At 42.5% G+C, this 13417-nt stretch overlaps 1 long non-coding RNA gene across 1 annotated transcript; it reads left to right on the top strand.

The window, feature by feature from the left end:
- Window positions 1-550: 550 nt before the first annotated feature.
- LOC128699577 (uncharacterized) lies at window positions 551-13075 on the top strand. Its single transcript, XR_011391623.1, has 3 exons — window positions 551-616; window positions 7460-7541; window positions 12849-13075. It is a non-coding gene; the product is annotated as an uncharacterized lncRNA (long non-coding RNA).
- Window positions 13076-13417: the final 342 nt, after the last annotated feature.

Below are 13417 nucleotides of genomic sequence, written 5' to 3'. Positions count from 1 at the left end.
CCCAAAAATGATAATCAGAAACTATAATTAACATTTGCAATTTTCTTAAAAGTAAATTAAATTTAATCATACTGAATAATGTATGGAATTATTATTAAAACAAGAGTAAGTTATGAGCGTTATAAATTATTATATTAAGGAATACTTTACAAGGTAATTTAGTTTTTGATGTGATTGTTATTGTTTTTTGTGAAGTGTAAAACCATGGTTAAACTTAATTAATTTATTTATTTTAAATGTTAATTTACTGTAAGGAAAATATTAATAAAAAATCAATAATTTCTTAATTATAATTGAAGTGAGAAAACTATGTAACTTATTATATTAGTTGATTACATATGAGGTTAATTTAGTTTTCATTTGATTGTTGTTGTCTGTCTGAAGTGTAAAACTATAGTTATGAACTTCTCGTTTTATTACATTAGCATTATTTGTGTAAGTCCTAGGTAAAAGTATTAAAATATTATGTAAAACAATTATGCTTAAAGTGATTAAAAAAGAAATATAAATATATTAGATAATTACTCTATGTAAGTTATTTTAGTTTCTCATTTGATTGTTGTTGTGTCTGGTGTGTCTGCCGCCGCTGTCTTAATTATGTTTATTTAACACTCTAGTAAGTAATTATATGTAGTTTAACTCTTCTTTATTAAGCTTAATTAAGTTTATCTACCTTAATTAATTAATAAATTCACATTAAATCCCGTAATAAAGGTAAATAAAAGACATCTTGTAGTCATGTAATTTCTCAGCTTATTTGAATGACTTTTAGGGTAATTTGGGGATTTTGGTCCTTTGAAGATGAGTGTAGGTCCTGTTCCTCGGATCAAACATTGTAGCTCACCTGGTAGATGCTCGGGTTTACAAGGGAAGCGCCCGGGTTCGATCTTGGTGCGGGTAGTCGCTCATTGACTTTAATTAGCTTTAATTAGTTGTACAATGTACATAAGTTAGTGTACATGTACTTCAGTGGGTGTACAATGTGCATAAGTGGGTGTACATGTACTTCAGTGGGTGTACAATCTACATAAGTGGGTGTACATTGTGCATAAGTTGGTGTACATGTACTTCAGTGGGTGTACAATGTGCATAAGTGGGTGTACATGTACTTCAGTGGGTGTACAATGTGCATAAGTGGGTGTACATGTACTTCAGTGGGTGTACAATGTGCATAAGTCGGTGTACATGTGCTTCAGTGGGTGTACAATGTACATAAGTGGGTGTACATGTGCTTCAGTGGGTGTACAATGTACATAAGTGGGTGTACAATATACATAAGTTAGTGTACATGTACTTCAGTGGGTGTACAATGTGCATAAGTCGGTGTACATGTGCTTCAGTGGGTGTACAATGTACATAAGTGGGTGTACAATATACATAAGTTGGTGTACATGTACTTCAGTGGGTGTACAATGTGCATAAGTGGGTGTACATGTACTTCAGTGGGTGTACAATGTGCATAAGTCGGTGTACATGTGCTTCAGTGGGTGTACAATGTACATAAGTGGGTGTACATTGTGCATAAGTGGGTGTACATGTACTTCAGTGGGTGTACAATGTGCATAAGTCGGTGTACATGTGCTTCAGTGGGTGTACAATGTACATAAGTGGGTGTACAATATACATAAGTTGGTGTACATGTACTTCAGTGGGTGTACAATGTGCATAAGTGGGTGTACATGTGCTTCAGTGGGTGTACAATGTACATAAGTGGGTGTACAATATACATAAGTTGGTGTACATGTACTTCAGTGGGTGCACAATGTGCATAAGTGGGTGTACATTGTGCATAAGTTGGTGTACATGTACTTCAGTGGGTGTACAATATGCATAAGTCAGTGTACATGTACTTCAGTGGGTGTACAATGGGCATAAGTGGGTGTACATGTAATTCAATGGGTGTACATTATGCATAAGTTGGTGTGCATGTACTTCAGTGGGTGTACAATGGGCATAAGTTGGTGTACATGTACTTCATTGGACTATAATGTGCGTAAGTCAGTGTACATGTAATTCAGTGGGTGTACAATATGCATAAGTGGGTGTACATGTACTTCAGTGAGTGTACAATGTGCATAAGTGGGTGTACATGTAATTCAGTGGGTGTACATTATGCATAATTTGGTGTACATGTACTTTAGTGGGTGTACAATGTACATAAGTGAGTGTACAATGTACATAAGTGGGTGTACATGTAATTCAGTTTACCTGGAGTTTACCTGGAGAGAGTTCCGGGGGTCAACGCCCCCGCGGCCCGGTCTGTGACCAGGCCTCCTGGTGGATCAGAGCCTGATCAACCAGGCTGTTGCTGCTGGCTGCACGCAAACCAACGTACGAGCCACAGCCCGGCTGATCCGGAACTGACTTTAGGTGCTTGTCCAGTGCCAGCTTGAAGACTGCCAGGGGTCTGTTGGTAATCCCCCTTATGTGTGCTGGGAGGCAGTTGAACAGTCTCGGGCCCCTGACACTTATTGTATGGTCTCTTAACGTGCTAGTGACACCCCTGCTTTTCATTGGGGGGATGGTGCATCGTCTGCCAAGTCTTTTGCTTTCGTAGTGAGTGATTTTCGTGTGCAAGTTCGGTACTAGTCCCTCTAGGATTTTCCAGGTGTATATAATCATGTATCTCTCCCTCCTGCGTTCCAGGGAATACAGGTTTAGGAACCTCAAGCGCTCCCAGTAATTGAGGTGTTTTATCTCCGTTATGCGCGCCGTGAAAGTTCTCTGTACATTTTCTAGGTCGGCAATTTCACCTGCCTTGAAAGGTGCTGTTAGTGTGCAGCAATATTCCAGCCTAGATAGAACAAGTGACCTGAAGAGTGTCATCATGGTCTTGGCCTCCCTAGTTTTGAAGGTTCTCATTATCCATCCTGTCATTTTTCTAGCAGATGCGTGCAGTGGGTGTACATTGTGCATAAGTTGGTGTACATGTACTTCAGTGGGTGTACAATGTACATAAGTGAGTGTACAATATACATAAGTTGGTGTACATGTACTTCACTGGGTGTACAATGGGCATAAGTTGGTGTACATATATTTCAGTGGGTGTATAATGTATGTAAGTGGGTTTGCATGTACTTTAGTGGCTGTACAATGTACAATAGTTGGGCATGCAAAGTACATGAGTTGGTGTGCATGTACTTCATTGGGTGTACATGTACTTCATTGGGTGTATAATGCACATAAGTGGATGTACATATACTTTAGTGGCTGTACAATGTATATGAGTTGGTGTACAATGTACATAAGTAGGTGTACATATACTTCAGTGGATGTACATGTACTTCACTGGGTGTACAATGTGCTTCAGTAAGTGTAAGTGTGTTTCATTGGGTAAATGTTCATAAGTTGGTGCACAACGTACATATTTTGGTATACATGTACTTTAGTGGGTGTACAATGTACTTAAGTGGGTGTACATATACTTTTGTGGGTGTACTATATACTGCAGCTTGTGTACAATTTACTTCAGTGGGTGTAGAATGTACTTCAGAGGGTTTTATGTACTTCAGTGGTTGTACAATGTGTTGAAATGGGCATACATGGGTGTATACACATGCTTCAGTGTACTGTGTACTTAAAGGCTTGTCTGGTGCTTGTCTGATCACCCAGGTTGTTGCTGCTGGTACCTAAATTACTGGGAATGTTTCAATTCCTCGACATGTACTACTATTTTTTTTAACACGTTGGCCATTTCCCACCGACGCAGTGAGTCAAAAAGAAAGAAAAACTTTCATGATCATTCAACATTTTCACCATCACTCATGCATAATCACTCTTTACAGAGGCGCTCGGATACGACAGTTTAGACGTCCCTCCAAACTGCCAATATCCCAAACCTCTCCTCTAAAGTGCAGGCATTGTACTTCCCACCTCCAGGACTCAGATCCGGATAACCGGTTTCCCTGAATCCCTTCACAAAATATTACCCTGCTCACATTCCAACAGCTCGTCGGGTCCCAAAAACCATTCGTCTCCATTCACTCCTATCTAACACACTCACTTATAGTATGCAAAGTTCCTTGATATGTACTACTTGTGAACCTTCATTCTGGGGTGGACTGGTGTGGCATGTGAACCTTCTTGGGGTGGTGGTGTGGCATGTGAACCTTCTTGGGGTTTTTGTGTGGCATGTGAACCTTCTTGAGGTGGTGGTGTGACATGTGAACCTTCTTGGGGTGGTGGTGTGGCATCTGAACCTTCTTGGGGTGGTGGTGTGGCATGTGAACCTTCTTGGGGTGGAGGTGTGGCATGTGAACCTTCTTGAGGTGGTGGTGTGGCATGTGAACCTTCTTGGGGTGGTGGTGTGGCATGTGAACCTTCTTGGGGTGGTGGTGTGGCATGTGAACCTTCTTGGGGTGGTGATGTGGCATGTGAACCTTCTTGAGGTGGAGGTGTGACATGTGAACCTTCTTGAGGTGGAGGTGTGGCATGTGAACCTTCTTGAGGTGGAGGTGTGGCATGTGAACCTTCTTGAGGTGGTGGTGTGACATGTGAACCTTCTTGGGGTGGTGGTGTGGCATGTGAACCTTCTTGGGGGTGGTGGTGTGACATGTGAACCTTCTTGGGGTGGTGTGGCATGTGAACCTTCTTGGGGTGGTAGTGTGGCATGTGAACCTTCTTTGGGTAGAGGTGTGGCATGTGAACCTTCTTGAGGTGGAGGTGTGGCATGTGAACCTTCTTGGGGTGGTTGACATGTGAACCTTCTTGGGGTGGTTGACATGTGAACCTTCTTGAGGTGGTGGTGTGGCATGTGAACCTAGGGGTGGTGGTGTGGCATGTGAACCTTCTTGGGTTGGAGGTGTGGCATGTGAACCTTCTTGGGGTGGTGGTGTGGCATGTGAACCTTCTCGGGGTGATGGTGTGGCATGTGAACCTTCTTGGGGCGGTGGTGTGGCATGTGAACCTTCTTGGGGTGGTGTGACATGTGAACCTTCTTGGGGTGGTGGTGTGGCATGTGAACCTTCTTGGGGTGGTGGTGTGGCATGTGAACCTTCTTGGGGTGGTGGTGTGGCATGTGAACCTTCTTGGGGTGGTGGTGTGGCATGTGAACCTTCTTGGGGTGGTGGTGGTGTGAACCTTCTTGGGGTGGCATGTGAACCTTCTTGGGGTGGTGGTGTGGCATGTGAACCTTCTTGGGTTGGTGGTGTGGCATGTGAACCTTCTTGGGGTGGTGGTGTGGCATGTGAACCTTCTTTGGGCGGTTGTGTGGCATGTGAACCTTCTTGGGGTGGAAGTGTGACATGTGAACCTTCTTGGGGTGATGGTGTGGCATGTGAACCTTCTTGAGGCGGTGGTGTGGCATGTGAACCTTCTTGGGGTGGTGGTGTGGCATGTGAACCTTCTTGGGGTGGTGGTGTGGCATGTGAACCTTCTTGAGGTGGTGGTGTGGTATGTGTACCTTCTTGGGGTGGTGGTGTGGCATGTGAACCTTCTTGGGGTGATGGTGGGGCATGTGAACCTTCTTGGTGTGGAGGTGTGGCATGTGAACCTTCTTGGGGTGGAGGTGTGGCATGTGAACCTTCTTGGGGTGGTGGTGTGGCATGTGAACCTTCTTGGGGTGGTGGTGTGGCATGTGAACCTTCTTGGGGTGGTGGTGTGGCATGTGAACCTTCTTGGGGTGGTGGTGTGGCATGTGAACCTTCTTGGGGTGGTGGTGTGGCATGTGAACCTTCTTGGGGTGGAGGTGTGGCATGTGAACCTTCTTGGGGTGGTGGTGTGGCAGGTGAGGATGGTGGTGTGGCATGTGAACCTTCTTGAGGTGGTGGTGTGGCATGTGAACCTTCTTGGGGTGGTGGTGTGGCATGTGAACCTTCTTGGGGTGGTGGTGTGGCATGTGAACCTTCTTGAGGTGGTGGTGTGGCATGTGAACCTTCTTGGGGTGGTGGTGTGGCATGTGAACCTTCTTGGGGTGGTGGTGTGGCATGTGAACCTTCTTGGGGTGGTGGTGTGGCATGTGAACCTTCTTGGGGTGGTGGTGTGGCATGTGAACCTTCTTGGGGTGGTGGTGTGGCATGTGAACCTTCTTGGGGTGGTGGTGTGGCATGTGAACCTTCTTGGGGTGGTGGTGTGGCATGTGAACCTTCTTGGGGTGGTGGTGTGGCATGTGAACCTTCTTGGGGTGGTGGTGTGGCATGTGAACCTTCTTGGGGTGGAGGTGTGGCATGTGAACCTTCTTGGGGTGGTGGTGTGGCATGTGAACCTTCTTGGGGTGGTGATGTGGCATGTGAACCTTCTTGGGGTGGTGTGACATGTGAACCTTCTTGGGTTGGTGGTGTGGCATGTGAACCTTCTTGGGGTGGAGGTGGTGCATGTGAACCTTCTTCGGGTGGAGGTGTGGCATGTGAACCTTCTTCGGGTGGAGGTGTGGCATGTGAACCTTCTTGGGGTGGAGGTGTGGCATGTGAACCTTCTTGGGGTGGTGGTGAGGTATATGAACCTTCTTGGGGTGGTGGTGTGGCATGTGAACCTTTTTCGGGTGAAGGTGTGGCATGTGAACCTTCTTGGGGTGGAGGTGTGGCATGTGAACCTTCTTGGGGTGGAGGTGTGGCATGTGAACCTTCTTGGGGTGGAGGTGTGGCATGTGAACCTTCTTGGGGTGGTGGTGTGGCATGTGAACCTTCTTGGGGTGGTGGTGTGGCATGTGAACCTTCTTGGGGTGGTGGTGTGGCATGTGAACCTTCTTGGGGTGGTGGTGTGGCATGTGAACCTTCTTGGGGTGGAGGTGTGACATGTGAACCTTCTTGGTGTGGAGGTGTGGCATGTGAACCTTCTTGGGGTGGTGGTGTGGCATGTCAAGAACATCTTACAGTTTATTCAGTGTACGTTATACACCCATATAAACATTACCAGCGACCAGTGAACTAGTAGTTAAGAGTATAACAGCCAGGGCACCACTGTTATGTCAACAACTGCTTCATCAGCCAGTCATGAGAAAGTCCATCAATTCTCTGACGTGACTCTTCAACTAGTGGATGAGAATCAGCAGACTCCCATTTGCTCTGGTTGAGGACGGTTCTGTGTCTCTTGCTGGCAATTCTTCCTTGTTAATATTTGCTGTATGTAGTGTAATTACTTGTACATACTATATTATTTGGTGACGGAATACAAGGATCTGGAATTTATCTCTGCTGCCTTTTGCTTTCTTCCTGCTCTGCCTAGTTGAGTTTTGGCTGACTTAGTTACAAACAGGCTTACCAGAAATCATCTGTACTCGTAATGCAATGACTTGCAGAAAGAATTATCCAGAATAATCCAAATAATATAGATCTTTAGCTACAAATACTGAATTTGAGCATAGGCCTATAGCTACAAATACATATACTAAAAACAGAACATAGGCCTCTAGCTGCAAGTAGAGTAAAAACAGCATAGGCCTTAAACTCAAAAAATGTTATACATAATATTTTTTCATTTTTCTTTTTTTTTGGCATTTGAGGTTGTTGTAATGGTTTTTCAGCAGTGACGGAGGCAGTGGCGAGCCTTGTGTTGTGTTGTCTATCATGGAGCAGCAACAGAAGACACTGACCTCAGCAACACAGGTGAGTGTCACTGATGTAGGTAACAGTACTGTTGTCAGTGTTGGTAAGAATACTGCTGTCAGTGTATGTTAACCTGTAAACAGTCCAAGCAGATCTACGTTCACATGTATAGTGTTACAAAAGTAGATTACGTTTCTTTTACATATTTTCAAATATAACAAAAAAAAAAGTAGATCAAAGTTTTTTACACATTTTCAAATGTAAAAAAACAAATAGAAGATCTACTTTTTTTACATACTTTCAAATGTTGAAAAAACGTATATATACGTTTGGACCGTTTACGGGTTAAAATACTGTTATTAGTGTAGGTAAGAATCTTCTGTCAGTGTAGGTAAGATTACTGCTATCAGTGTTAGAATATTTCTGTCAGCATAGGTAAAAATATTACTATCAGTGTAGGTAAGAATATTGCTGTCAGTGTAGGTAAGAATACTGATTTCAGTGCTCCTGTGTATACAGTCAGGAGCTTTATAAGAACTGGTACTATAGAGGAGCTTTATAAGATCTGATTGTATATAGAGAGGAGCTTTATAAGAACTGACTGTTTATATAGGACCTTATAAGAACTGACTGTTTATATAGGACCTTATAAGAACTGACTTTATATAGGACCTTATAAGAACTGACTGTTTATAGAGGAGCTTATAAGAACTGACTGTTTATAGAGGAGCTTTATAAGAGATCTGACTATATAGAACTTATAAGCACTGACTGTATCTAGAGGTGCTTTGTTTTATTGCTGACTGTATATATAGTGGAGGGTTACACAAATAACCCACACATAAAAGAGAGAAGCTTACGACGACGTTTCGGTCCGACTTGGACCATTGACAAAGTCACCGAAGTCGGACCGAAACATCGTCGTAAGCTTCTCTCTTTTATGTGTGGGTTATTTGTGTATCGTTCCAGTCACGGTATTGTGCCTTTTTGTTATTTATTATTAGTGGAGGGTCAGAACAGCTGCACCAGTAAGGAACACAGTCACATAAATTCCAGCCACCAGAAATCAGTTTTGTACAAATTCCATGTGTGGGGTTGTGTAGGCATTGAATGTTTGGAAAAATATGTGGGACATGTAGTTTTGACCATCCAAAAAAATGCCGCAACCTCATGAGCAAAGGAGAATGTAATTATTATTCATCAGTCTATGAAAGACAACACATACTGTCAGGCACACCATTTAAAGAGAATCAGGATAGTTACAACCACTCCAGAGACAGATATTTTAGTGCCAGGAAGAAAAAACTGGCAAGAAATGACAAAAATACTACACCACCTTGGAACACTACTGGAGTGGAGGCATAGTTAGTGGCCCCCACTCCAGAACAACAGTGGGTGGCCCACACTCCATAACATCACTGAGTGGCCCACACTCCAGAACAACAGTGAGTGGCCCACACTCCATAACATCACTGAGTGGCCCACACTCCAGAACAACAGTCACTGAACTACACTCCAGAACAGCAGTCAATGACCCCCACTCCAGAACAACAGATATTAGTGCCAACAAATAAAGCCCCCATACATACCATCACTACTACAATATTTGTATTTGCAAATATACAGGGTTTAAAGCCATCAACAAACAAGAAAATGCCTTTCATCAGTGGCCTTCTCAGAGTCAAATGCAGTGTTTGCGGCTTTCACACAGACCCACACAGAAGATCACTCTGGCAATGAAATATGGATCCTAGGCTATAACTTATTCAGATGCAACAGAAAGAACAGGCAACAAAGGGGAGTTGGCCTGCATGTCACAGAGTCACTCATTTGCCCAGAACCACTAAACACCACAAAAAATGTAGTTGAAGTTTTTGGCAGTACAGATTGAAAACCAAAACCTTATCATTGTGGTTGTATATAAGCCTCATACAACTTCCCAACAAGTCCACAAACAGCTATTGCAAACTGACTATTGCCTGGAAAAATCTTCTAACCCCAGCCTCAAATATCTTGTTGCTGGGTGATATAAATTTAAGACATTTAACTCTTAAACTGTCCAAACACAGATCTACATTTGCTCGTGTAGCGCTCCGAACGTAGATCCATGTTTGGACAGTTTAAGGGTTAAAATGGAAGAAAGTGGCAAATAATGTTTTAGAAAGGATAACCCCAGGAGGCATCAGCAGCTCAGATGAAAATCCACACACACGAGCTATTAAATCTTTGCAGCAAATTCACCTTAAATCAGCAAATAGTGGAGTCAACATGACTGGAAAATGCACTGGACCTTATCTTCATTAATATTAATATTGATACAAAATATAACAATATCAAAAAGAATTATTTAGGATCACAGCATAATAGAGGTACAGACATATATGTGCAGGGCTCCTGACCAGCAAAATGAGATCACTTGTGAGGGTACCTTCACCAAATTCAACTTCATTAACAGAAACATACAGTGGGATCAAATTAACCATGTCCTAAATGACACACGCTGGGAAGATATCCTAAACAATACTGATCTGAACCAGTACGTAGAAAGAATTAACTCTGTGGCACTTGAGGTATGCTCAAGGCACATTTCCCTTAGAAAAGGAAGAGATGATGTAAACTAGAGAGAGAGATGCTCCCTCTACAGGTGAAGGTGAAAAATCACAGAGCTTCTCCAATCTGCCAGTCTGACTGGAATATGGAAGGAGGCACTGGCCAGAGAAATAGAAATATCAAACTTAAGTTAAATAAAGCATGCAGGAGCCAGGGAAGACTGAAAGAACTTAGACCAATAAATGAAATAAAATGAAATCCCAAATATTTCTTATGCCAAATCTAAGGCAAAAACCACAACCAGTATTGGGCTCCTGCTTCAACAAGGTGGGACTTACACAGATGACAACAAAGAAATGAGTGAGATACTTCAGTATCTCACTCATATGATTCAGCATTTAGTGAGCCATTGATCAGTCTAAGAGACTCAAAATTTATTTAATACAGCCCTTCCTCACTTAGCAATGTGTACTCATTTACCAATGACTCGGACTTATGACGGGGTCTCTGACCATTATGCAGGGTGTTAGCAGACAGCTAACACCCTGGGAGCTACTACCATCCTGCCAAGTGAGTGTGAAACAGAAACCTGTAACTGTAATACATGATGGTAGGATTGCTGGTGGTCTTTTTTTCTGTCTCATAAATATGCTGGATAACAGGTATATCTTGCTACTTCTACTTACATTTAGGGCACACTACACAGGCATGCACATGCATATATGTACATACACACATCTAGGTTTTTCTTCTTTTTTCTTAATCATTGTTGTTCATTATTTCCTCTAATCTCCATGGGGAAATGGAATAGTGGGCATTTTTTATTGTTTTTCAATAAAAGGAGTTGGAAAATATCACTTACTTGCCAGGAACAAAAATTGTGTTACGTAGTGTTATAGATCAATAGTGCTAACATCTCACATTGTAAAAATCTTTGAATGGGTTCTAAGAAGCAGGATTGTAAACCACTTGAATACTCAACACTTGCACAACCTACTGCAGCATGGGTTTAGAGCAGGTCACTCCTTCCTCTCAACTAATTGACCACTATGACATTGTTTTGGATGGTTGCTCATGCAACCATTAACAGGTGTGATCATGATGTAATGGCACACAAAATGCATAATAAAGGAATAACAGAAAAGTGGGTAGATGGATCTGTAACTTCCTAACAAATAGAATATAAAGAATAATAGTAAACAGTAGTCAGGGGTGGCTCGAGTGAGTAGATTGGTTCCACAAGGTACAGTACTCACTTGATCCTGTTCCTCATCCTCTTATCTGACATAGACAGAGATGTAAGCCATAGCGCCATGTCCTCTTCTGCTGATGATATTAGAATTTGCATGACATTGTCAAACATTGAAGATGCTGCAAATCTCCAAGTGGCCATTAACCAAGTCTTTAAATAGACTTCAGAAAACAGTATGAAGTTAAATGAGGACAAACTTCAATTGCTCCATGATAGAAAACTTGAGGATATAAAAACTGTATTAATGTATAAAATTCATTCCAACCACACAGTAGAGCGAAAGACTAATGTGAAGGATCTGGGAGTGATAATGTAATAGAATCTCACTTTCAAAGATCACGACAATGTATCTACCACATCTGCTAGAAAAATGATAGGATGGATAATGAGAACCTTCAAAACTAGAGATGACAAGCCAATAACTATTCTCTTTAGATCGTTTGTTCTCTCTAGGCTAAAATATTGCTGTACACTAACAGCCCCTTTCAGTGCCAGTGAAACTGCACATGCGGAGAATATACAGAAAATTTTCACTTCATTTATAAGCACAGTCAAGCATCTAAATTACTGGGAATGTTTGAAATCCCTTGATCTGTACTCCTAGGAGCACATGTGAGAAAGATACATCATAATTTATACCTGAAAAATCCTAGAGGGATTAGTCCCAAATCTGTACTTAGAAATTACTCCCTATGACAGCAAATGACTAGGCAGCTGGTGCAACATCCCCCCAATGAAAAGCAGGGGTGCCATGGGTACACTCAAGAGATAACACAGTAGTGTCAGGGGTCCAGAACTGTTCAACTGCCTCCCAACATACATAAGGGAGATTACCAGTAGACCCCTGGCTGTCTTTAATTAAGAAGGCACTGGACAGACACACAAAATCAGTAACTGATCAGCCAGGCTGTGGTTTGTATGTTGGCTTATGTGTGGCCAGCAGTAACAGCCTGGTTGATCAAGCCCTGATCCACCACAAGGCCTGGTCATTTACTGGACCACGAGAGTGTTGACCCCGAACCACCGTCCAGGTAGATATGGAGGAGCTTTATAAGAGAATTGACTGTATATAGTGGGTCTTTATAAGAGAACTGACTGTATATAGTGGGTCTTTATAAGAGAACTGACTGTATATAGTGGGTCTTTATAAGTGAACTGACTGTATATAGAGTAACTTTATAAGACTGTGTGTGAGTTTCTGCTCATCTGTATGTGGTAGGAGGAGTCAATTCATAGCTCTTGGACCCTGGTGTGCATGTATGTAATTGCAAGTGTTGAGTCACAGCTGCTAGTCCCTGGTGTGTGTGTGTGTATACTCATATAATTTCAGGGGTTGAGACACAGCTCCTGGACCATCTTGTGTGTATACCTGCACTGGTCACAGCTGGTGTGCACACACTTGTTGGGGTTGTGTGATTGCTCCTGGACCTTAGTAAGTGTTTAACAATGTTGTTACTACTACAGGAGTGTTGTGGTGAGAGAGGCTCATCAGTGCTAGTAGGTTGCCATTAGTGGTTGAGTGACATCTCCTGGACCCTAGTCTAATAATGTTGTTACTTCTGCAGGAGTGTGATAGCGAGGGAGGGTCATCAGAGTGCCTGCTGCTTCAGGAGAGTGTCAGTAGAGTGTCAGTAGTAGTGATGACTGGTAGTCCTGTTAGTACTCCAGTACTCACTCCAGCTTCACTCTCACAACACACTGCCTCAACCACTGACCTTGACAAGATCACTCCCAGCTGTGATAACCTCTTACAACAAGGTAGATAACACTGTGAGAACCTTTTACAACAAGGTGGATAACACTGTGATAACCTCTTAAAACAGGGTAGATAACACTGTGATAACCTCTTACAACAAGGTGGATAACACTGTGATAACCTCTTACAACAAGGTAGATAACACTGTGATAACCTTACATGGTTGATAACTGTGATAACCTCTTACAACAAGGTAGATAACACTGTGATAACCTTACATGGTTGATAACTGTGATAACCTCTTACAACAAGGTAGATAACACTGTGATAACCTTACATGGTTGATAACTGTGATAACCTCTTACAACAAGGTGGATAACACTGTGATAACCTCTTACAACAAGGTAGATAACACTGTGATAACCTCTTACAACAAGG

Source organism: Cherax quadricarinatus, unplaced genomic scaffold (genome assembly GCF_038502225.1).
Source record: "Cherax quadricarinatus isolate ZL_2023a unplaced genomic scaffold, ASM3850222v1 Contig6047, whole genome shotgun sequence".
Taxonomy (NCBI): domain Eukaryota; kingdom Metazoa; phylum Arthropoda; class Malacostraca; order Decapoda; family Parastacidae; genus Cherax; species Cherax quadricarinatus.
This window is presented reverse-complemented; position numbering and strand designations above follow the sequence as displayed.